Genomic DNA, 25692 nt, shown 5'->3' with positions numbered 1-25692 from the left:
CAACAGTCCCAAATTCTTTCACCTAAAAACAGCTTCATTATTGCTGGCTCAGGGTTATGTTTCACTGGCTTTGTTTCCTTGCACACCAGGAGGAATCCCCCTCGAGGCTTCCTATATCTTATATGGGTGATGATTACCCAGCTGATGGTCTCTATTCTTTTTGTTCTTGCTGCTTAAATGCTTTTGTCTTGGGTCATTACATGTACAGTTACTCTTCAGGCTTAAACTTGCAGCCTGACAGCTTTTCAGAGAGGTTTTTGCAGAAAGGGATCACCTCCAGTCATGGAGTCCCTCTGAACCCATGGATCTTGGTGTTTGATTCCTATTGCTTGTGTCTGTGTCTGACTCTGGGAAGGAGTCTGTGTGTGTATGTGCATGCATGCTTGTGTGTGTGTGTATGTGTGTCTGTGTGTGTGCATGTGCAGTGGCTTTCCCTGTCACCTTCATTTCTATATCCCCAGCTTTAAGGCACAGTGATGGGCCATTACAAGTATCCGTTTACCATACATGTAAATAAATAAATTTAACATTCAAATTAGAAAGTGGTAGAAATGAATGAATGCATAGGATGTGACAAGTGAAGGCTCTGAGTGGATTTACATGATGAGCAAATGGGTGTGCAGACATGTGAGTGAAGGAAGGAGTAAGTGAATGAGTGAGAGAGTGGGTATATTCCCTGAGGAACCCAGTTACTTTAGCCCTGTGGCAGAACAGCAGGCAGAGCGGATCATGAGGTGAGGTCCTCAGTGCATATGTGGGCATTTTGCTGGGTGCTGTGCAGGTGTGTGTGTGTGTGTGTGTGTGTGTGTGTATTTGTGCTGCATGTGCTCCTGGATATGCTCCTGTGCTGTGTGTCCCATGTGTGCACACATTTCAGTGTGTGGGCTCTTGGATGTACGTGTGACAGGGACAAGGCTGAAGAAGCCAGTCCTTCAAACCACGGCCGAGGCATTACCCCGTGTGTCCACTGTCTCCCAGAGGATGGCATCGGCTTGGGAATTTTGCTCCTTTGCCTCAAAAGCGACAGGACTGTTGCTGGAAAGTTCTCCAGAGAAGGCCGTGTGTGTCCGTGCAGATTCTTAAGGGCTGTCTAGCAGGCAGGACACAGGAAGAAAGTACGTGAGGGTGCCCAGCAGAGGTGCCCACCTTAGCCAGGAAGAAGCTCAGCAGCGCTGGAGACCTGTTCCTGGCACTGAGAGATCGCACAGAGCCACCTCAGAGGCTCCAGAGGGGAGTGTAAGTTTCCCAGAGGGTCAAGAAGGCGTGGCATCTGCGCTTGCTTTGCCTCAGCCTTTCTCACTGGGTAGAGCTCTTTTTAGCCACCAGATCTGTCACCCTTACACAGCATGGCAGAAGTCACTACAGGTGTGCTGACAAAGTTAGCATCTTCTGTCTTCAGAAAGTTCTCAATTTAACCATCATCCCACCCACTGTCTTTTCTGTTACCTGACATGGGTCAGGTGATCAGGGAGATGGAGAAGGTCTCCAAGGTAGGGTTGTGGCCTGGGAGGTACATTCTCTGTAAGGGGCTTGATCAGATCCTCTCCAAAGCCATATGCTGCTGTGCCCTCTGCAGGACCTAGAGTGTGCACTAACTTCAAAGCAGACTCTTTTTTTTCTATATAACATTTTAAAAAATTTATTACAATTTATTCACTTTGTATCCCAGCTGTAGCCCCACCCTCGTTCCCTTAAAATCCGGCCATCCTCTCCTCCCTCATCTCCTCCCAAGCCCCTTCCCCAGTCCACTGATAGGGGAGGTCCTCCTCTCCTTCCATCTGACCCTAGCCTATCAGGTCTCATCAGGACTGGCTGCATTGTCCTCCTCTGTGACCTGGTAAGGCAGCTCTGCCTTCAGGGGGAGGTGATCAAAGAGCCAGCCACTGAGTTCATGTCAGAGACAGTTCCTGTTCCCTTTACTAGGGTACCCACTTGGATACTGAGCTGTCATGGGCTTCCTTTGTGCAGGGAGTCTAGGTTATCTCCATGAATGGTCCTTGGTTGGAGTATCAGTCTCAGAAAAGACCCCTAGGCCCAATTTTTTTGGTTCTGCTGTTCTTCTTGTGGTGCTCCAGACCCTTCCAGGTTTTTCTATCTCCCTGTTCTTTCAAAAGATTTGCTGCACTCTGCCCAAAGTTTGGCTATGAGTTTCAGCATCCACTTTAATACCCTGACGGGGAGAATCTTTCAGAGGCCCTTTGTAGTAGGCTCCTGTCTTGTTCCTTATTTTTACCTTCTTCTGATATCTATCCCCTTTGCCTTTCTGAATGAAGATTGAATATCTTACTCAGGGTCCTCCTTCTTGCTTAGCTTCTTTATGTGTACAGATTTTAGAATGATTATCCTACACTATATGTCTAATATCCACTTATAAGTGAGTATATACCATGTGTGTCTTTCTGATTCTGGGGTACCTCACTCAGGATGATCTTTTCTAGTTCCCATCATTTGAAAATTTCATGATTTCCTAGTTTTTAATTGCTGAGTAGTATTCCATTGTGTAAATGTTCCACAATTTCTGTATCCATTCCTCAACTGAGGGACATCTGGGTTGTTTCCAGGTTCTGGCTATTACGAATAAAGTTGCTATGAATATGATTGAGCAAATGTCCTTGTTATATACTTGAGCGTCTTTTGGATATATGCCTAGGAGTGGTATAGCTGGCTCTTGAGCAGACTCTTTACAGAGGAAATAAAGTTAAACGCATCGATACAGAAACAGGGAGTGTAAAAGCTGCTGAATGAAGGTGATGGCTGAGGTTGGGATGATGGTTTTACAGCCCAAGGAACCCCAACGATGCCAGATAACCCCTAGAGGGTCATCTAGGCATGTGGAGCAGGTTCTTATCACCTATGGAAGGGACCAACCCTTCCATACTACCTGGGTACATACCAGTAACCCCAGCAGAGGCTGGGGCAGGTGTGGTGGTGCACACCAGTAACCCCAGCAGAGGCTCACGCAGGTGTGGTGGTGCACACCAGTAACCGCAGCACAGGCTGGAGCAGGTGTGATGACACACACCTGTAACCCCAGCAGAGGCTCACGCAGGTGTGATGGTGCACACCAGTAACCGCAGCACAGGCTGGAGCAGGTGTGATGACACACACCTGTAACCTCAGCAGAGGCTCACACAGGTGTGATGCTGCACACCTGTAACCCTAGCACAGACTGAGCCAGGTGTGATGGTGCACACCTGTAACTGCAGCAAGAAACTGAGGCAGGAGACCTGCAGGTCTGAGGTCAGCCTGGGCTCCGGGGAGAATTTTGAAAGCAACAACTGAAAAACAATATTGAAAGGAAACGAGAAGCTCCCCTGCTCCTGGGACTTGGTTCCCCTTGAGAGACCCCTGACCTCTGTTGTCTGTTATCTGGAGTGCTAAGTGCTTCACTCGGCAGTTCCGCTCTGGTCACTCTCCAGCGAGTGGGTGCAGGGAGGCTTTGGTGTCTCCATTCATACGCATCTCACTGGGGTAGCATCCCACCAGAACCTTCCTATCAGGAAGCTGAAAGGAAGAAGGGCCTCTCCCCTCATCCCATGGCATCTAGAGGGTGGCCCAGTCCACGGGGAGGACAGGCCTTAGTACGGTGTGGTCACCAATTGCCACACACATCAGGCCTCTCAGAGGCAAGAGATATACTGTGGACAAGACCCTGGGTAGGCAGCCGGCTCCAGCTTTGATGGGTGGAACGCTCACTTGATCAGGCTGTGCTCTATGACCGACTGTAAATTCTCAGTGAAACGGCCCCATTGGGCCTAATTTCAGCCACTTAACCCAGAGGTTGCATTCTTGAATCGTTCTGCCAAATGCATTTGTCTGCGTGTTGGGAGAGCGCAGCCGAGCGCCCGAAGGCAGCAGCTGCGCTACCGCTGGGCTTTCTCACCTGCTGGTTCATGTTGGAAGTTCATGGTCTTCTCTCTGCCCCAGGAGCCCAGCTGGCTTCTGGAGTGGCTTGTTTTAAGCGTAGGGCTGGGCTGGCCATCTCTGTGCCTGTTGGCCGGAGACCAGAAGATAGGCAACTTGGACAGACCTGGTCAGGCCTGCAGACCCTGCAGAAATGATGATTATTTAAGTCCTATTGGCCAAACAGCAGGAATGAATGGAACTGAGGAGACCAAGGTCACAGTTGGTGGGTCCCAGCGGTGCCAGAACAGCCTGTCAGCAGAGCTCCCCAAGCGGGTGCCTGTACACAGCTGGGTCAGACTACAATAAAGCACCATCATAGCAGTCAAGTAATACTGAAGCAATTGCTCAGCACAGTCAAACCACCAATCGCCGTGATCCAGCACCTCTCAAACACCCCATCCTTAGAACTAAACTAAACCCAAACAGCAGAGCAACTCAACAACCAGCGTGCAGGTCAAACAATGCCAGAACAATGGGTCGGCTGGGTCAAATAATAGCAGCACACTCAGGTTCTCATAAACAGCCAATCAACAGCCTCAAACAATGTCCAAATATTTGGATTAATTCACCCAAACATCCAGTCAGTTCAATCAAGCCCAGTCAGCTGAGCTAATGAATGCCAAAACACCTATCCAACTTAAATAGCCACTCTAACCGTGACAAAACAACTGGTCCACTTGGTGAAACCGCTCATCACCACAGCCAAACAAGCATTCAACCCAGTCATACTGAGCAAAAGCCACAGGTCATACCGGCCACCACACAGTAACAAAACACCCACTCCATCCTGTCAAACAACCACTCAGGCAGGAAAGTCTGTGTCTAAACATCCAGTCAACTTCACGATTTGCTGCCTTCCTCCACGCAGTGAAACCCAAACAGCCACTTAACTTGGTTAAAGGAACAAGGCATGCCTGGATCTCTGGACACGCCTCTCCTGCCCAGTACTCTTCAACAAAGACTCAAAGGAGGAGGTCCACACAGCCAACAGAAGGGTCCTTCACCAAAGTGCCCAATCAGTGCAGTCCCTCAGCAGTCAGGAAGAAACCAGCCCTGTCTGGTGATTAACTCTCAGTGGGAGATGGAGTTTTTCTAGCCAAAGTGGCTGAGGGTGGCTGGGTGACTTGGCAGAACAGTTTCTGGGCCTTCTCCCTGTGCTGTGGGTGGGAGAAAGAGTCCTTGCTGCAGAGCATTTGAAGAGGGACGTGTGTTATATGGTGGGGTGCTCTGCTCGGCACCCTGCAGGGGGTAGCAAGCCTGTGTGCTGGCTGAGCTAGTTCTCAGTGTCAGACACCAGCAGCCCCGGCAATAGCCTGCTGTCATCATAGGGACCGGAGCTCTTTCACGTAGAACCCAGGTCGCCTCTGAGCACCTCTGTCCAGAGCCCAGCAACTACAATGACACTAATGAGCAGGAATGCGCCAGGTACTGGGTAAGAAGCTCGTTATAGGCTCCATGGCATGTCTACTACCCCCCATTGTCCCCATTGCACAGGTGACGTTCCCGGAGGTTCCCAGAAGTGAAGAAAGTTGCCTGAGTCCACAGGACCTTTGATATACTTACGGAGGGAAGGTCAAGGGAATGACTTGGCCTGGCCTGTACAACACTGAAGATGTAGGTAAGGTGGCACATAAGGAGCCTCTCTCTCTTTCTGTGTGTGTGTGTGTGTGTGTGTGTGTGTGTGTGTGTGTAGGCTTCAAGGGAAGAGGAGGCACTTTACTCCAGTGGAGACTCAGTTGTAGAAAGGTCAGAGTTCTGAAGAGCACCCTCTCAACTTAGAGCCAACCCTGGTGCTGAACTCTCGTGCTCAGGAATGCTGGACAGGGACCAGTTTCCCCAGAGGCCAGCAGTTCCTGGGTTACAGGGATGGCTTTTAGGACAGGGAAAGAGACTTCCTGGGTGCAGGTCAGGGCCCACTCCTGACCACAGTTGACTCCCCCTATCCCCCCTTTGATTCAGGGAGAGGCATGTCGAGTCACCTCCCTGCATTAGTCACAGAGCGTTTTGTTGAAGCCTAACACAAATCACAAGGGCAGGAAATGTCGTAAAGAGAAAAATAATCTTCTGACGGAAAAATAAATTATCAGCCGTGTTCTGAAGGAAAAGAAACATTCTTAAATAATTTCTCTTGCTGTTGGTATTGGCTGGCAGTGTGGGCCAGCCAGGCAAATGGTAATTTTTAAATTAGATTATACATTATGTCATATTAGTTTTATATTAGAAAAACAAACGGGATCAAGGAAGAAGTGCCAAGGTTGGCGGCTGGGCCGGCCACGTGACAGCTGCGTTTTCACTGCAGCTTGTTTAATGATTTAGGGGGTGGGGAGGCGTGGAGCAAGCATTCAGCCTGCCATGGTTCAGCATGGACTTATGGCATGGAGACGGGCTGCACACGGAGGGAGGGAAAGACGACACGGAGGCCGGGCCCCTGTGGGTATGAATAGCGGCACCCTCAGACCGTGGCCTTCCCAACCTTCCTCTGGGGGACTCTGTGCTCTCCAGAGGGGCTGGCTTAGAGTCCAACCACCATGGCTGGTAAAGGCCAGAGGCGGCAGCAGGTAGATAGTCCACACAACACTCTCCGGGAGGAGACGCTGGTGTGGGTGGTCCTGTGGGTGTCTCTGCTTCTGCATTGGGCTCTCCTAGAGCCATAGCAAGGCTAGATGTCTGTGTCTCTCTTGATTGCAAAGCCGGAAAAGTTATGAAGAGATGGACGATGGACTTAGGGTGGGAAATCACCTTCCCAAGGCTCTGCATCAGACTGGTCCCAGGGACCATTAGAGAGGCAGGGTAAATACATCAGGGATCTGTGACCATGTCTGGGGGAACCGGCACACCTTGTAATAGAATTGCTGGGACCTGTGACCATAACTACCACGCCGGGTCTGAGGCTTATGCTGTCATGAAATACACAGTGGGCTTTAGTGACAAGATTCTTGAGAGCTAGTGTGGAGCAAGAGACACTGAGTTGCTGGTTAAGAGGGTTGTTTCAGTTGCTGAAGCATCAGACAGACCTCTGACCCCAAAGCCTCATTGTCCCTTATACTGGGCTCCATGAGCTGCAGTTATCTGCATGTCGATCTGGGCAGGTGTTTCTTAGCCACCAGTGAGCTTCTCTAAGACAGAGGGATCAGTCTGGCCTGATTATCTCTGAAAAGGTCACACTTGGCATAGAGCGTCAAACCACTCTGGATAGTCACAGAAAAGGCAGGAGAAATGAGAAGCCCAGGTGCTTACATAAGGAAAGGTTCATTGATCAGGGCTTTCAGGTCTAGGGGATCCCTTAGTATTTATGTGCAAAGCTGCCTCCTGGCCCCAGGCCAGGCATTAATAGTCAGCCACAGCACCCTACCTCACAGATCTCAGGCAGCTAGTACTGATCATTCAAAGATGGCTTCTCCAGGAAACCTATCATCTCTCCTCAGGGTCCAGCGCACTCTCTAGGTGCAACAGAAAGCCAGCAGGTAAAGAGGGAGGTGTGGGAACTCAGATGCTGGTCATAGGCAGCACTAGATCTGGATCTCACCTGCCTGAGCGGGCAGTGGGATGGTAAGAGATAACTTGGAACCATTCAGTTAGCAGGCATCTGACCTGCCATAGCATGTGCCCAGCTCCAGGTGCACGGCTGGATGAAGAGAGCACGGGCCCCAGTCAGGCTGCGTGGCCCTTTCCTGCAGACACTTTTGCCTGTTCTCTGTTCCCCAGGAGAGCTGGGTTCTGATTCTTAGGCATCTGTGTTTTCTCTGTGAATCTCATGCTTTCTGCCTTGGTAAATGGGGGCAGGAATTAGTGCTCAAGCTCTTTGAGATGTAAATCTTGCCTGGTGTGGCCATCTCAGGATCCTGTGGACTCAGACCTCAGTTCAGATTCTCTTTGGGGTGTCCCATAGTGTTAGGGCCTGGGAAGCCACAACAGTAATCCCTGTGAACCACCAGGGGGAGAGGGAGGTGGTCAGCCTAATTCCAGCCTAATTTCTTTTTAAACCCCCTCCCCCCCAGGGCCCTGGAGGGTTGTTGCAGCTTCTGGCTTGCTTCCTGTTTCCTGGGATTACCAATCCATGCAACTGCTCACAAGGTACTCACCAGGCCCTTCTGCTTAGTCAGGACCCTTGCTCAATGCCAGAAACCCCCTCTTTACCCTCGATGGTGCACAGACTAGTCAAGGGAGAAGAAGTAGAAATGCACAGCTATCCCCTAAATGTAGCCAGCCTGGTAAGATCTATGATGGTGCTGAGAGAGTGCTGCGTGAGAGTGCCTTCCTGGGAAAAGCTGGTGTCAAAGAGATGTCAAGGAGGAGGTGTGTGTGTGTGTGTGTGTGTGTGTGTGTGTGTACCACGTGGGATGGATGGGTGGGTGGGAGCGAGGGGGTTAGAAGGAAAAGGAAACCACTATTTTTCTGAGCTTGTAGAGAAAGAGTAGGTAACTAGGGAGTACATTCATTTTCTCAGAAGTATGTATTGAACAGCTACTAAACACCAGGGTATGAAAAGTCTTCAATGACAGCCTCAAGCCCCATGTCACTGCTCCTGAGCACTTGGGACATTTAAAGTAAGAATTTGTTTCCAAGCCTAGCTTATCTCTGTGTGAATTCTCCATCACTCTGGGGGACAGCTGCAAGGGAGATAGTTGAGGGGATGCCGTTAGGGATGTTGCAGTACAGGTAAGATGAGGTGACAGTGGGAGTGGTGGGAGTAAGGGCATGGCTTGAGCCAGCATGGCCTCTCTACTATCCCTACAGCTGCCCACTTCTCCTGAAGTCTTACTTTGCTCAGAACGGCCCCCTTTTCTGATATTCATACTTGGTCTCCTGTCTGCAGAGTCTGTTCCTGAGGATTCTGCAGCTCTGCAGTGTTGGAAGAGTCCTGGGGTTGGGGCATGTAGAACAGTTATGTACCACTGTGGAGTGACGTGGTTGAGGAGGTGTGTCCAAGTTACTGTTCTGCAGCTGTGAAGAGGTACCAGGATCAAGGCAACTCTTAGGAAAGAAAGCTTGCTTACACTTTCAGAGATTTAGTCCACTGTCATCATGGAAGGGACCTCGGGAGCACACATGGCACTGGAGCAGTAGCTGAGAGCTACATCCACAGGCCAGGAGAGATTTCAAAGCCAGCCCCCAGTGACACACTTTCTCCAGCAAGGCCACACCTCCTAATCCTTCTAATCCTTTCAAATAGTGTTACTTCCTGGTGACTAAGCATTTGTATATCTGAACCAAGGGGGGCCTTTTTTATTCAAACCACCACAGGGTGGGAGGGAGGGCAGAGAGGGCCTGTGGAGCAAAAACCTCGTGAAGAAAATCTTAGAACGGAGGAAGTAGGTGGTGGTGGTCTCAGACAGAAGGCAGAGTCCCACCACTGCAGTCTAACTCTAAGCAAACTGACCCTGTGGAAAGCAAGGGGAAGGCACTGTTGTAGGAGTATTAGGGGTATTAGAAGCTTAAACCATGTTCATTACTGGGTCGTGGCAGAGCACAGAGGGGTTAAGGACTTGACCCAGGTGACTGATCCAGAGCAAGCTGACACCGGAATCAAAGCTGAGCCTATCTGCTGACCCCTATTCACTTTTTTCAGTGTTTGCATTGTCTTCCTTTCTCCCTCGATGCAGCTTCCCACCTTCCCCTGTTTGTTTTTGAGCTCTTGCTCCCTTCTGTGGTCTTTGCATGGTGACATTCTCATTTTTCAAGTCTTGTTGATATTCTTCCTGAAGGGTCCTCTGGCTCTTCTAGGTGGATTTAACCTTATTTCCCTTGTACCCCTCCCTCTTATTGTCTATTACTCCCTCTTACCATCACCTGCCAGCCTTCTCTCCATTCCTTTTTTTTTTTTTCCATTGCCAGAGCCTTCCTTGTGGCCCTACAGCCCTGTGTGAGCATACAGGTGAGTGTTGCTCTCAATTGCACATGTTTGAGCTTTGTCCTGGGGCTCCTCAGTCCACAAGCTCCCGAGGCCAGGGCAGAACTGACCATCCCTGTTCCCAGGCAGTGCCCAGAAGAGTGTCCACTTCCTGTACTCCCTCCTTTGTTCATTTTCTGCTCAGAAGGTTCCTTACAGTTGGCTTGCTTCTTCAAGAAGAGAGTTTTCAATGTCTGGAGGGATTAGGACTATATGAAGAGCATTTGAGTGGGTGCCAGAAGAAACAATTACTGTCATATGGGGACACAAGAGCAGAAGCCACCATCAGGGGCTTTCCTTGGATCCATGTGACTCAACAGCCCCAGGAGCAGGGCAGTTGGTTTATCTGGAGATGGCTGTGAAGCTGCAGAGGAGGTTGGGCATTTTGGGCACAAAATGAGGGTATAAGGGACATATCAGGAATCTCTCATTCATAAATACTTGTTGTACCCTCCCTGGGTCCCCAGTATTGGTATCACCAGGAAGATTTCAGACATGTACATGACTCCAAAACTTGGTGTAAGGAACTAAATTTTAAGGAACTAAGGAAGTGATAGCTCTTGTGTCTACATGCTCCTATGCCAGTTTCTATGATGGAGACTTGCTATTCCTTCTTCATCTAGGAATGAAGCAGATCAGAGATTGGTAGATGTCATCCATAAAGAAAGCCACCTTTCTTTGTGGGTTATATGATCTCCATTGCAACTATCCAATTCTGCTGCTGTTGTACAAAAGCAGCCAGGCGCAAAAACGGCATGTGTCTGAATAAGTATGGTCTTGTTCAAATATAACTTTATGTGTGGATACTGACATTTGACATTCACACAATTCTTATGTCTTACTATATTTTCCCCAAACATAAAGAATCACAGAGCACAAGCTCATCCTCCTTGCTGTGGCTGTCTAGTTTATTGTCCCCAATCCAGGTGATGGAATCAGAGTCAGCAAAGCAGAAAGGTCCACCCAGGCGGGAAGAGATCAGCCTGCTGAGAGAGTCCCATGGTCCTCTTACCCTGTTCACCCGGCTGTGGGAATCTTCTCCCTACTACCAGTATCAGAGCGCTGCCCTCATGGAGCTGGTTCCTCTGTGAATGGATGGCTAGCAGCTGGACTCATCGAGGTGGGCGGGCCGGCCGTGTTCAGTCTCCGGGAAATGAGTGTGGACACGGTGGGCCCAGTGGGGCTGCCCACCCTTCTCTGCCCGGATCAGGTTCCCTGAGTCCTCTGAGCACTGTAAACACAGCGGCTGGACAGGCCGCTCCATTGCAGGCGGCCCTGCCCGGGAGGGAAACAGGATTGGGCCTGACAATTTGACATAAACCACGGGGCAGTGTCCGCAGCTGGGGGAAGTCTGGTGACCCACTCCCGGAGCCCCCAGGCCTACCCCAGCGACTGCTGCTCCCAATTACCTTTCTCTGTGGATCTAGGAGTACATGGGGTAAGGAGCACCCAGGGGTTTCCTAAGCTATCCCAGTTTGATAAGGTAGAGAGACTGAGGCCCAGAAAAGAGCAAACTCTCACTAACTAAGGGCTCTGAACCCTTCCCAGGAAAATACGTATAAACTAAGACCCTGTCCCTAAGCCACCAGCTGCCTGTGGGAGGGCTTACCTTTGGATCCAGCCAGGAACATTCTGATGGGAGTCAGCCTAGTCATTTTCAGGGCAAGTGTGATTATTGCTTTCATACAACATAGGCCATTCTAGTAGATTGATACCCACTGTGCCAAGTTAACACATGCAGCCTCTTGTGTGTCTTACAGCTCAAGTGCTGCTTGTTGGCAAACAGGTGTGTGTGGCTTCCCTCCAGCATACGATCCAGCGACATGTCTGTTCAGGTCCACCCCTTGTGTGCTCGTGCACACACACACACATGCTCATGTGTGCATGCATCTATATGCATGCATGCAACCCCCTACCTTTGTGCTGTCAGCTCAGTAGCATGCTATCTCATGGACACACTGTCTTCTTTGGGGGGGTTGTCTTTAGATATTTACCTTTTTGTTCCTGAGATAGTATGACATTCTAAAGATCTGAGAACAGGGGGGCTCTGGGCCTGTGAATAAGAAGAATCAATGACCTTAAACATTACTGTCATTTTGGAGCACTTTTCCAAAGATGCCTGCTGAGCTGCAATGGTTCCTGTCATGTCTACCCTTAGGCTTGCCTTACTGCTCTGGAATAGGGGCCTCACTGGGCCTGTTCACCCTCAAGTCCATCACACTCTGATGGCCTTATCTTCCATCAGTGGCTCCTTTTGGAGACTGCTGGGCCTGCTCAGCCCCCACCTCCTCACACAGACCACCCCATCTGCTTCTGGCAGTGACCACAGATGACACGGTATTTGCTGAGCAGTGGACGCTCTTCCGAGTATCTCATATACACAGATCTATTTTCATAACAACCCTGGGTTATAAATGACACCCATGTCTATCTTATAGACAAGGAAACTGAGGCACAGACAGACAAAGCAACCGTCGCCAAGTTACACAGCCATGGAGTTAAAGAGGCAGAATTTACATACTTGTGCTCTTCTTACAACCATTCCCAGTAGGTGTGACTGGGGCTGCGGTTAGGAACTGGGCACCGGAAGGGCTGGCCCTGCTCAAGTGCACAGAGGGGACACGCTTTTCACACCCATTTAGTCCTGTATCATCCCTCCTTGCACACATGGTTTGAACATCCTAGCTTCTGTATTCTACGTGTAGCTGCGTGCCCCTCCCCCCATCATTTTTTAGTAGGCTGCAGATTGTGACCTCAGCTGTCATCTCTGCTGGGAAGCCTCCACTGGTCACGTGGCTGCTAGCGGCATGATCTGCTTGAGTCTGGTGGCTCCGTGTCTGCTTCTCCACGCATTCCCTTAGTCTGTCCTGGAGCAGGTCCACACAAGCAAGTGCAGAGATGTTCATCAAGAGCTCCCCATCACAGGACTCCATTTCTTTCCCACTGGAACTAGACTCTCTGCCAACCAGATGTTGTTCAATTTATCAGTTTTGTTCTTAGCAACTTACGTAGAAATGGAGCATGGTTGGATTCATCTTGGTTCTAGAATATTGTCTTTATGATACTTTAAAAGTATGAATTAAAAGTAGATAAAGAAATTACAATTTTACCAGTTTGGCTTAGGGAAAAAAAAGAGTACCAAGGGCCAGGGCACACATAGGCTTGGTTGGCTCATGGCTGCAGAGCAGATATTTTGTCTCTGGCCTGGGTCTGGCTGCCCACCCTCACTCTTGCTTGCCATCCACACGGGGAGAGGACGGTGAACAAGGGCCTTCCTGTCTTTCCCGCTCTCCCTTATTTCTAAAAATAAGCTGGGATCTTTTCATCTGCCCCCAATTTTCTCCTGCTTGACCCTGATGACCCCACGCCCTCCGATGAGGCCCCATGTGTGCCCACTGCTGCACAGATGGGCCGACTCTGAGGTACAGATGGTGGGAGCTTTGAGACCGCCTGGCCTCTGCTTCTGCAGCTATGCCCTATAGGGAACAAAGCCCCCAGCAGCCCCAGACTGAAGTGGGATGAGGGGCTTGTTTACAACAGGACCCTCTGCCCCGCTGTCAGGAGCTGTCCCAACAGCGGTATTCACTGCTCGCTTTTGGTACACTGAGCACTGTCCCATCTGCTGTCAGTGTTGAACAGACAAGGAAAACAGGGAGGTTAATTTACTTCTCAAGGATTGTTCAGCTAGCGAAGTACAGAGCCAAGGTTCTAATCCAGATCTCTCTGCTTTCACATCCCGCCTTCCTACACCGTCTTTCCTGTTTCCTGATGTCAGAACCAGGGCATGGTCTTATAAATTTGAACCCAAAGGGTTTCATGGTGTACTTTTAGCTGCCCTTTACCGAATAGCTACACTGCCTGAAACCCCATCCCAGCTCAGCTGCGGCGAGGAAGGAATGTCAGGCTCATGCAATGAGTAGAGCTGAGGCTTTAGGATGTTACCACTTGCTGTGGCTGTTCTGCAGTGAGGGGGCAACGGGCTTTGGACCGAGCGCTCAGCTTCTGAAGTGCATAGCAGTTCACTCCCGTTGGCATGCTGCTTTGCCTTTGCTTCATTACCTAGCTGGGCGGGCCGTCCCCTTGTGTCTGCTCTGTGCTTGGCACAGGGGCATAGGCACCTAGGAGGTGAATGGACTGCTTTCATGAATGTTGTAAAGGTGGGCATACGAGTGGCAGTTCTGGGACAGGGTGACAAAGCCTTGTAAAAGCGTGTCTATCACATGCTTATGGATCATGGGAGTCGAGGTGGAAACCTGTCTGGTTCTGTGTCCTGCTACAGGCAGCCCGGTGTCTTCCTTCTTGCTGAAATGGCCTGTTTGTTTCTCCTGGACTAGTGTTCAAAGGCATGGCTGTGTGGTAAAGTCCATCTCTTCTTCCCCTGTTAGTCTCTGGCTCCCTTTGTACCCTAATACCACCAAACTGCTCTAGGGTCCTTCCCAACAAGGAAGTGTTTTTTTTTTTCTTTTGTTCCTGTTTTTACTTCAGCCATGTTACCATACCTTCTTGCTTGGACCACCTCTTTTCTCACATCCCACTTCCTCCTGGTCACCTCTTACCCTGCAAATAGCACTCAGAGATGCCATGTCCCTGGATTAGGTGGCAGCTGAGTGTGAGGGGTTCCTACAGTGGATACATGTTGGCCAAGGAAGAAGCATCACTTGATGTTAAAGAATCTCCACTTCTGTGAACGGGCTCAAGTATGGAACGATAAAGGTCTTGCTAGAGGGAGGGACAATGGCCTGGAGGGCTAAGAGGAAAGGGAAGCCCAGTTTTTGAGATCAGAGAATCTTCCTGGGGGCCTCAAGGCCAGGCCTAGCCTCGGATGATGCTGTTGTTTAGTTAGTAACTCGTATTGTGCTTGTATTGTGTGTGGTGTTTCTTGAAGCCCTTTCCATGCATTAAAGTGTTTGAGCTTTGCAACAACTCTGTTCTCCCCATTTTACATATTTGGATGTGGAAGCATGAAGAGATTGGTTGACTTCCTTAAACCTACACAGCTAAGAACAATCCAAGGCTGAATTCTTATCCAGGCTCTTGTCTCCAGGACCTATGCCCTAATGTGGTCTGCAGAGGATAAAAATCACTACCTAACACAGCACAGGAAGGCAAATGCCTGAATCCCTCTATGTTTATACTGGCTCCATATGAGCTCCTTGTTCAGGACAGCCAGTACCATCTTTTTGTGGGTTCCACACTGTAGTAGGGTACCTGTTCTATCTAGACAGTAGGGGAGCCACTTGGGCATCAGTGGCTGGGCCACAGCTTCTTACTCTGATAAACAGGTAGAGGAGATGTTATTCTCACAGATAAATGAACTGAAAGGAGAGGGAGGTATTATGGTCTGTATCTGAGATGCCTCCAAATGCTCATGTGTTAAAGGCTTGGTCCCAGTTGGTAGATCTGATCATTGGGAGGTAACTATTTCTTGAGGGCTCTGATCATAATTGATTATCTATCCATGGATGAATTAATGTGATTACACTGTTAGTGGGTGATAGAAATGAGGCTGTGAGGCCTACTTAGAGGAAGCAGGTCTCTGGGTATATGCCCTGCAAAGATACACTTTGTTCCCAGCCCCTTCCTGCCTTGCTCTCTTCCTACCCACAGTGAGGTAAGCAGACTCCTGCAACTCATTCTTCCACCACTAGCACAGTTGGCTTCATGTCAGGCCCAAAGCTGTGGATCCTAGCTACCTTGGTCTGTAACCTTTGACGTTATGAGCCTAAATGAATCTTTCTGTTTTCAAACATTTTTTCATATTTGTTTCAGTGATGAAAACTCTGGTCGATGTAGAAGGTAAAGAATGCTGGCAGTCTCCAGGATGGAACTTGAATCTGAGATGCCACACTCTGGGGCCAGAGTTGTCCCTAGACATCAATGCCAGAGGGCCAGTTCCTGTGTACCAGAAATTAAAAAAGCCTCCACAAAACACCTAAGGCCAGGATGCCTGACATGTGGTCTCAGCAGGGGTGTGCCCTTAGTGCACAAGGGTGGGTGCAGGGATGGAAATGATCTGGACGGTCTGCATCATCATTCTCGTGCTGCCAATTTGCACACATGGCCGTGGATGCAGGCAGCTTGGCCCTGCACTGCCATTTGCCCCATGGAGCCCAGAGTCCAGGACTCAGTACCAGACAGATTTCTCTCCTCTTTCCTGCCCCATCTTTCTAACCTCTGCAATGACACAAGGTCCTGGGTACCACAGGACTCTTCTAACCTACGACTAAACCCTTTTCTGTGTGTGTGAGGGTCACTTAATGAGTGAGAGGGCAACAGAAATGACTCCTCCTTACTCCAACTTGCAGTGGCTTTTTGTGCCTTTCAAAGCACATTTCCAGTCTCTGATCAAAATTCATTCTTACTGACAGGGAAAAAGGCGGAGTGAACCATGACCACAACCAGGGGACAAAAGCCAAGACACACAAGCATGGTTGGTCCCATCCCTGCTTCCAATCCTGCTGCTCCTTTACCCTCTCTTATATCACAAAAGGAGAGGACAGGAATCTGGAACAGGCAAGTGCTATGGAGAAAGAGGATTGATGGACAGAAGTTAGGGGCCTTGCATTCTGGTTCTGAATTTGCAATTCATTTACTAAGTGACCTTGAACAAGTCATGTCCCATCTGTTGGCCTCAAGTGTTCAATTATGTATTGTTTTTATTTATTTAACTATTTAAATGATTAGTTAATCATTAATCAAGGAAAGGAGCTACCATCCCATCCTTTTATTTTCCCAGAGGTTTATAGGAAATGACTCAATGAAGTATTTTTTTCTTCTTCTCCTTTTTCCTTCCTTCCTTCGTTCCTTCGTTCCTTCTTTCCTTCCTTCGTTCGTTCGTTCGTTCTTTCCTTCCTTCCTTCCTTCCTTCCTTCCATCTGGCTCTTCTATATCACACATCTTACCCAACTATATATCTAGTCATGCTGGTACGCCTCCATCTGCTCACCCATCTGTTTTTCCATTTCCCATTCCTCCCACCCAGCTACCTACTCATCCACCCACCAATTGATGCTTTTCATGCACCCATGTACCTACTCCCTGGGTCCATCCATTTGAAGTCTGCCTTTTCCAGGTTTCACAGAGAAAACAAATGGCCCCCTTTTCTTCCTTCTTTTTAAACATTTGTCCCTCCATGGTCGCTCACATCCAACCAACTGCCTTTTGTCATGGTTAGTCCTTAACTCACCTGGGAGGTCTTAAGTGGGAGGGAGAAGGTGGATTCAATTCATTGTCCTCAGTGTGATGCAGCATTCACCACAATTGCTGATGTCTTTGGAGTAGACAGCTCTCTGAGCCATTCCAAGGTGGGTCCTGATTCACACCCCTGCTTCCTGAGAGTGTGAATCATGCTACAGAGTCTCATCTGAATGGTGAACCGTGGTCTCCGAATCCGTCTTCTCTGTAGGCTTTGAGTCTCATTCTTACTCCCTCAATTCAGAGATCTATAGAGGTTGGGTCTTACCTGGAATAACACAACAAGCTCATGGGAAACTTGGAATGGTAACTCAGTCTTCCCTTGCAATGAGCGGTTCCCACAGACTTCCTCATCTGGGACACTGCCATGTCCTATCTACCATGTAGGCCACCAGAAGAGGGAGCAGCTCTGAGTCACCCACATTCCTCTCCATTTTTCAGCACCAGGTCCCCGCACAGCCAGCCCAGACAGCCCTGCAGCTCAGCAAGGCCCTCTGGCTATCCTGGCAAGACACCGTGTTGGGTGGGGATTGGAGGCTTGCTATTTTCAGGGTTAGGCTGCTCCAGAGCTGCCAGGCCTCTACTAGTTGGCTAGACTCATCTGGGCTGTTCTGCTTCTGGCCAGCTGGGGTGGTCCTCGGTGCCATTCTCAGTGACAGAGGTCAGGCCTCCCCCAGTGCCTGCAGTGTGTCACTGGTAACTCCCAAGGGCTGTCCCAACTGGCTTGTACAGTTGATGGGCGGGCTGTAAACAAGCCATCAGCAGAGGTGGTCTTGGCCCTCCCTCCCCTCCTCCTTCCCAGGCTTGATAGCTCTTAGCCACATTGGAAGAATTAGGGGGCGGCTGGTAGAGGGGGGTGGCTGGCTCCCATGGCGGGGATGGGGGACCATGCATAAGTCCTACCATATTGTCCGTGTATGTGTGTGTGTGTGTGTGTATGTGTGTGTGTGTGTGAACATGAGCACATGCAAGTGGGAGAAGTGGGTTCTGTTTGTGTGATGCTGTTTTAGGGGATCTGAGGTCAGGACCTGCCCAGAAAGCCTTCCTCTTTGCTGCTTCAGGGCCTTTCTGGAGCAGGAAGTGACTCCAATACTGTCCTCACTTGCTATAGAGTCTGTTCACTGGGCCCAGGTCAACAGGAGCTAGGATTCCAGTGCCTTAGAGGAGCCCTTTCTTCTCCATGTCTCTGTCTCCTGTGAGGGCTTCTGTGGTGGCTCAGAGCCAGACTGTCACTGTTTAAGAGGCTCCTCATGTCACCTCTGTCTGGCTCACTTGGGATTCTATACAAGAGGAGGCAGAATCTGAGAGGGTGAGCATGTGCAATGGAAACCAGGTTTTCAGTTTGGCTTCTCTGTGTCTTTTGGGGAATCCATTGCTTCTAATGCTTCCAGCACCTGCTGAACACACACAGAGAGCTGTGAGGAGGTGAGGTCTGGCTGTGGCTCCTGCCCTCACTGAATTGGGGAGCCATTGGTCAGGGAAGCAGCCAGAGTGAAAGGGGCCTCCTGTGCTTCTAGGGGTGATCATGTAGTTAGGTTTCAGGAATATTCAAAGCCCCCCAAAACTGGCATGTTTTGCTGTGGAATGGTTAGGTTGCTTTGGACAAAAACAACCTCAGGGATGGTGCTGAGGGGACAGAGCTGAGGGGACAGAGTATCCATCTTATCAATGTCCCTACTCTAGCATGACTCCAGAAGTGTACCCACTCTCTTCCTTCCCTTTCTGTGGCATTTCACAAGACTTAGGAGGTGACCAGGGTACCAGCTATTGCTGTGTTCTAGGGGAGACTTTTTACACTCCCTGTCAGCTGCCCTGTGGATGAGGCCCTGTTCTGACCCACAGTTTGAGCAGGGATGAGCAGATAGCAACTCCAGGGGATGAGGTGGATGGCTCAAAGTCTCAGAGCAGACACTAGGTCCCAAAGGTCTGTGGGGGACTGTTTCTCCAATAGCACTTGGCCACCTTGGGCAGACTGGGAACTACTACTGGCCTCCCATCCAGAGCATACAGCATTGAGATGGGCTTGAGTTTCCCTGGCCCTCAGTCTGCTTCTCTTTCTAGAGATGGCATCCCTTTCCCCCCTTTGGCTTCTGGGGTTTCTGGAGGTCTGGAAGCATTGTAAGGTGTGGGGATTCTGGTTCCTGTGAACCACTTCAGAGTCTGAACTGTCAGGAAGGGCAAGACTAGTCGGGCAAACAGCCTTTAGTGGCATTGTGAGCATCCGGCATTCACCTCACCCAGCACCAGGCCCGGAACCGGTAACACGTGGATTTGATTGCTTGGGAAATCAGTGTGGGGGGTCCGGGGAGGAAAGCAGGGTTGCAACAACTGATCCATCTAAAAATAACAGAGCCCTGAATCCCAAGGGGCTCACAGCGTCCCATTCCAGATTTGGAAGTCGCCTGTGGTGCTGTTTGTAGCAGGCAACCTATGTGGGTGGCTTTTTGGCGACTGGGGCAGCCCGACAACAGCAGCAGAGCGGGGCTAGGGCAAGTGTGGGCTCAGGTCCTGTGTGACTTCTCTTTACCTGGGTGACCCAGGCAGGGAAGGCCATTCCTGCTTCTTCAGACACTCACAAAGTCTGGCCACCTGGCTCGGAGTACAGGCAAGCAAGGGCTTCACATACATTTGTTTGTCACTGGCAGAAGGGAAGGTCCAGGAATTTGGGACAAAACTAAGCTCTGTTTGATTAGATTGGAGCTTTTAGTGCTTTCTTGTACACGACCCCCAACCAGCCTAGTCTCCTGGATGTTCCCTGTTGTTTCTTCATCAACAATGCTTCCTTTGCCAAGCTGAAACCAGAATGGTTCTGCCATTGCTACCCTGGTAGGTGATATGCTTTTATATCTTTGGAGTCACTCAAAGCAAAGCTTGACCTGACCTGGCAGGGAGGTCATCTACGGCTTAGACTAGCTCGGTGGGTATCTGACTGCAGCTCTGGCCCTCTGTCTTTAGGGGCCGTGCCTCACATTCTCTCCCACTTGAGGAGTGTCCTGATGGGATCTGGGGTAGGTTCCCTGCCTGTCTGTGCTGTTCCAGGCATTCTTCGGCGCTCTGATTATGTCTGTCCCCGGTTCCTCAGCTTCTCTGCTTGCAAAGTAGAGATGCTAATGTTTGGTGACTCTAGCTTCACAGAGTGTGGGAAAAAAAAATCTCAGCTTACAGGCATGTCAGAAGCCAGTCTCCTGGTCAGGGTCTCGGGGGTGCCCGGTACCAAAGGACCTCCTCTACAAGCCCTTCTTGGGCCCCTGCAGAATTCTACTCCTCCAGATCTCTCAAGCTTTGGGTGTCTCCCTTCAGAGGTGTTCCTTAACACCGCATTAGGGTGTCAGACTTGGGTGTAAAAGCCATGCTAGCTTTGTAACTTTGGGTGAATCTCTCTCTCTCTCTCTCTCTCTCTCTCAGACTTTGAGATAGTCTCACTGTGTATCCTTGGCTGGTGTTGAACTCACGCAGATCCACCTGCTTCTGCCTCCTGAATGCTGAGATCAAAGGGGTGTGTCACCACACAACTTAGGTGAGTCATTCTCAAAGCTTCTGCTTTCTTCTCTGTTAAACTGTGCTAGCGTTGATCTCACAGACGTTTGTCAAATGTTTACCCATGGAGCCTCTGTTGCGACACAATAATGATAGTGGTAACATCAGTTTCGTTCACTCATTCAGAATTCCTTATGAGCCCTTCTCTGAGTCCCTGCTGGGCCTCAGGGACACGGAGAGGATGTGCTGCGACCAGTCTAGGTGTTTCTCCTGTAAGCCCACCATTCCAAGTCAAGGCAGCACAAGTTAAGGAGGAAGCGGTCCTCTCGCATCTGTGGGCACACTGAGGGAGTCCAGGTGTCTGGAGAGGTCAGGGAAGCCTGCGCGGTATTTGATTTGAGAGCTGGAAGAGTGGACCTTGGTCTCCAATCCCACATCTGCCGGGATCCCAGTGACATCTTCTCCAAGCGGCTTTGGAGAGCCACAGTCAGGACTCTATAGCAGAGGTAGGGATTAGCGATGATAATGAAGAGGGGATGACAGCCACCTGGTGTTCCTGACTCGCCATCTAGGAATCTCTGAAAAGTGCTGCCTGCAATTAGTTTGCAAAGACCCTTTTAGGTTTGGTGGTGCACGGGCTTCCTGGGGAAGCAGAGCCTCTGGATGCCTTGTAGGTGAGAAAGCTCTTTAGTCAAGAACAGTTATCCCACATCCTGCTTGGGAAGCTTAGCAGCTGTCCAGTTGGGTTGGCTTTGAAGCACTCAGCTTGAGGCCAGGTATTCACTGACTACCACAAAGCCAGATGCCCTCATGTCCCCACAGATAAAAAGGACTCTCAGTGAGGTGAGGGACAGGGTTGCATAGGGAAACAAAGTGGCCCCAGTCTGCCTGCACCCAGTAACCTTCTCCATTCCACCTGTCCAGCCCCCCCATCCTCCTCCCCCTTCTGACAGGCTGAGGCTCCTCAGTACTGCTCTGGAGGTTCGGTTGGTCCTTAGCTCTGCCCATGGGCAAGCGGTGACCTTCTGAGGACTCCAACAAGCCATCCCTGTGTGCTTGAAGGAAGGCATCTGTGGCCCACTGGCCCCCCTCCTCCGCCAGAGCGGGAAACACAATACACCGATAATGATCTAATATTTATACAACGCCTTTCTACCAGATGCATCCCAACAGAGTTTACAAGCTGTCCCCGCGGACGGCACAATGTATTCCAGACCCTCTCCCCGCCTCCGCCCTGCCCCCTCCCCGAGTGTGTGTGTGCTTGGGGGGGGGGAGTTTGCGATGCCAGCAGAGCTCATAAATCCACCTGAGGGACAGGCCTGTCCAGCTGCACACCAGGACCTAGCTGGGCGCTGCCCTGTACGGACGGAGGTCACGTGCTTCTGAGTGGAAAAGAAAGCCTGGCAGTGGAGAGTAAGGCTGGGTCTGAAGTTTGGCCAAAACTCACAGCACCCAGCGAGCCTCTCCCTAGCCCTCCACATCCTCAGACCCGTGGGAGGGACATTGGGAGGGCCGGCTGGCTGGGCACAAATGTTCCTCCTAGTCACTTCCTCCGAGGCGGCTCCATGAATGAGGATTTGTATTCGCTCCCTCCCCATAAATTGCCCTTGGTCACCAGGGCCATGTTGTGTGTCAGAGTCCCTGACCACCAGCCTTGGACAAAACCTGCTTTGTGAAGTCAGGGTGGAAGACAAACAAATGATTATTACCTTTGAGTGTCCCCCTCCCCCAGTCTTTTCTCTTGGCCTGGAGTTAAGACCCTTTTCTCTGTCAACAATCTTGACTTTGTTCCGTGAGAAGGAAACAGCTCACAGAGGGGTTGCCGAGATGCCTCTTGCAAGAAAACTGTTTTGGAGGCGGGTGGAACAAGACAGGGGTTACAGGAAATGGCAGGCATTTTTTGTTGAATTAAACCATTAGGAGTGACCCCCAAACCAGAGCCAGGCCGAGGAAACAACTGGATACATTTAGGTCAGGACAAGCAGCCAAGAGAGGAGCTGAAACCAATTACCATAAATGAATGTTTCTCTTTTATTCACGACCACCGTGCCTGTTCCCAGGATGCTCTTGGGCCTCTTATAAAAACAGATGAACTCTCTGGTTTTGTTCGGGGAGTTATTAGCTAATGCAACTGTTGGGCAATTTATCAAACATTAACACATGCTGAGATTAATGGCCAGGAGATGTCCTTGTCCCTGCTGGTCTCTGAGCCTGATGGACTCTGGGGCTTCTCTGGGTAGGCCCTTCTCCATGGGAACCTTTAAGGAGGTTGTTAGTGTCCTGCCTGAGGTAGGGTCCTTCTGGCTGCGCCTGCTCGCTATCATTTGGCTGAGGTGATCCCTGGCTGGTCTAGAGCCCAGAAGTCTGCTCTGTATCTCAGTTACTCCAAATCTGTTTAGGGGTCCCCATGGTTTACCTTGGGCTGTAGCTTATGCTGTGCCTGGGCCTGTGGTGGCCAGCATGCCCTCCTGACCCAGGTTCACTCCCGCTGTGGCTCTCCATGAAGACTTCCCGAGGGGCTGGCAGCCTAGGGCTCCCTCTCTGTGCCCCATGGTCCTGAGACTGCACCACATCTGGACCTCACTTGGGTTGGAAACCAAATGGTGGGTTTGCAGTTTTGGTTGCCTAGACTGACTGCCCAGTGTGTGTGTGTGTGTGTGTGTGTGTGTGTGATTTTAAGTGAGTAAGTCAATAGCAGATGCACACAGAGGAGGGCTCTCTGATTCCTGTAGGCTCAAGCTGTCTATCTGTCCACTAAAGAAAAGGAATTGTGTCTTTCCCACCAGGGTTCTCATCGCTGTGGATTTGCAGGGACTGGCATCTAGCCGAGAGCCACACAGGGGAGAAGACTGCTTGTTTCTTCAGGCCTCATTCTCCTCATCTGTGGAATGGGTAGGGAGTATGTGCTCAAAGCTGAAGACCACATCTTGCTGAAGGCTGCATGATTTGGGGACATTTTTAATCCTCCCAAAAGAGGAGGAAAGGAAGGAAGCTGAGTTCAAGATACCTTACTGATGGAATGAATTCAGCTTCTTGATAGACTGTTGGTTAACATCCCTTTGGTGTTTTCAGGGATTGGGGTGGAGGGGGCTGATTTTCAGTTAGCAAGAGGCAGGCCTTGCCGAGCTCAGCTGGGGCCTATTTACACCATCTCATGGAATTTACGTCTGAAAAATGGGGCAATAATGCTTCACGCCCTGTGGGTGTTAGTGTCTGAGAAGTGCTAAGTTCAGCTGCTGGCTCAGAGCTGGGACTCATTAAATAGTAGCTGCTATTATTACTATTGATTATATTAACAGCCGCCACAAGCAGGAGCCGAGCATGGCCGGAAGGCCTCTGCCTGTCGTCTTCATTGTTTCTTGCTGAGGAGACGGTGTGGGAGTTGGGTGTTCCAGAATTAATATTCCTTTTCCCTGCTAGTCCACATGCTGCATTTGTCGCCATGTATCAGCCCCTCTGCCAGGCTCGGTGGCGGCCTGCCTTTACCAGCCTAGCTATGCCATTCAGCTTGTCTGGTGGAGGCTGACATCTGGCAGGAAAGCGAACCACCTTCCCGGATTTTCCACTTACAGATGTGTGGAGTTCGAGCTGGCAGAGAACACATGAAGTAGGCTCTGGTGCAGGCTCTGGCTCCTGTCCATGTGCTGGCCCAGTTGCTGCCAAGTAGAAGACCCACAACGGGTCTGCAGCAGGAAGCATCCTTTTACAGGGGCACACAGTGTGTGTGTGTGTGTGTGTGTGTGTGTGTGTGTGTGTGTGTGTGTGTGTTAGGGGTGTGTGCAGCAAGAACAGCAGAGAAGGACCAGTCAAGGCACTGAGGTCTTCCTGGCTGCAGGAAAGAGCTCAGACTTGTCCAGACTTTGGGACTTAAGCCTTACAGACTCAGTTTATTCTGTTTGTAAAATGTGAACAAATATGGATTCAAAGCCCTTTATCTGATGTGTTTAAAAGCTGGTGGTTTGGACTTCTAGAGAATAATGTCAGAGAGTGTATTTTATATTGCTCTCTAACTGGGTGGGGAGTGCAGCCTCTGAGCAAATGCTGCTTCTGCAATGGGCTAGGTATACGCACACATCACACAGAAGTACTGAAGATAGGGTTTTGTGTCACACACACACACACAGAACAGAAACAAACAAACAAAAAACAAAAAAAACCTTGCTCTAAATTTCTGCAGAAACGCTTGATTTTGGATGAAGATTCAAGGCTGTGGACCTGTATAGTCTAAGCTCCTCCCTCTAGCATGTAACTTTTATTCTTTTCCATGACAGCAAAGCTACATTTTGCTATCCAGTCACCTGTTAGGAGACAATGGGGTTATTTTCACCTTTAGCCCTAGGAATAATGCTGTGGTGAACAACTGTAAACGAGATTTTTGTGTGCACATATGGTTCCTATTCTTTTGGGTACACTGTTAGGAGTGGAATTGCTGTGTCAATGTTAACTTTTTTTTTTTTAAGAAAAAGTTTTAAGAAAATGCTAGCCATCTCCCCTGTCCCCTTACAAACTGGCTGTACCAGTCTACATTTTCACCAGCAGTTCATGAGGGTTTGATTTTTCAGTGTTATTCTGATTATCTGACCATAGCCTTCCTGCTGAGTATGAAGTGGTATCTTATCAAGATTTTGATTTGCATTTCCCTCATGATTACTCTTTAAGTGTGCATTATCCATTTCTGTCTTATTTGTGGAAAAAGTCTTTTCAGATCCTTTATTAATTTTTAAAACTGACTCAATTGCTCATTATCTGTTGTAAGTGTTCTTTGTTGTAGACACAAGCCTCTAGTCATAGATGACTTGCGAATGCTTCTTCTCACTCCATGCATTGATCTTTCAGCATTTCTAAGATTTATTCTAACTGTGTTTGTGTGGGGGTTTGTATGTGTGTGTCTTGGGTGCCCTGCCTTCAGAGGCTGGGAAGGGTGCTGGATCCCAGAAAGCTGGAGCTACAGGCGGTTGTGAGCTGCTAATTGGTAATGGGAGCTAGGCCTGGATCTTTTCTCAGAGCAATGTGCTCTCTTAACTCACTGAGCATTCCTTCAGCCCCAACCTTCTACTTTTCGGTTAGTTCCCTTGGAAGCACAGTAATCATTTTGATAAAAATTATTAGTTTTTCTGTTGCTTGTGCTTTGGGGCCCATGTCTGAGAGCCCATTGTCAAAATCAGCATATTAGGGGTTTATCCATATTATTTTTTTTTCAAAGAGTTTTAAAGTCTGAGTTCCTA

The 25692-nt window shown here is 49.7% G+C and overlaps 1 long non-coding RNA gene across 3 annotated transcripts in view; it reads left to right on the top strand.

Moving 5' to 3' along the window:
* LOC132646869 (uncharacterized) overlaps positions 1-25692 on the top strand; it is a 93025-nt gene that overhangs the window by 34690 nt on the left and 32643 nt on the right. Inside the window, exons 1-2 of one of the 3 annotated variants that reach the window (XR_009585208.1) lie at positions 5407-5524; positions 7905-7980. The exons of 1 other annotated variant lie outside the window; for it this stretch is intronic. This is a non-coding gene — a long non-coding RNA (uncharacterized LOC132646869). Of the gene's footprint in view, positions 1-5406; positions 5525-7904; positions 7981-25692 lie in introns of those variants that run through there. One more of the 3 variants, XR_009585210.1, reaches the window with a different exon arrangement.

The sequence above is a fragment of the Meriones unguiculatus genome, chromosome 12, assembly GCF_030254825.1.
Source record: "Meriones unguiculatus strain TT.TT164.6M chromosome 12, Bangor_MerUng_6.1, whole genome shotgun sequence".
NCBI lineage: Eukaryota > Metazoa > Chordata > Mammalia > Rodentia > Muridae > Meriones > Meriones unguiculatus.
This window is presented reverse-complemented; position numbering and strand designations above follow the sequence as displayed.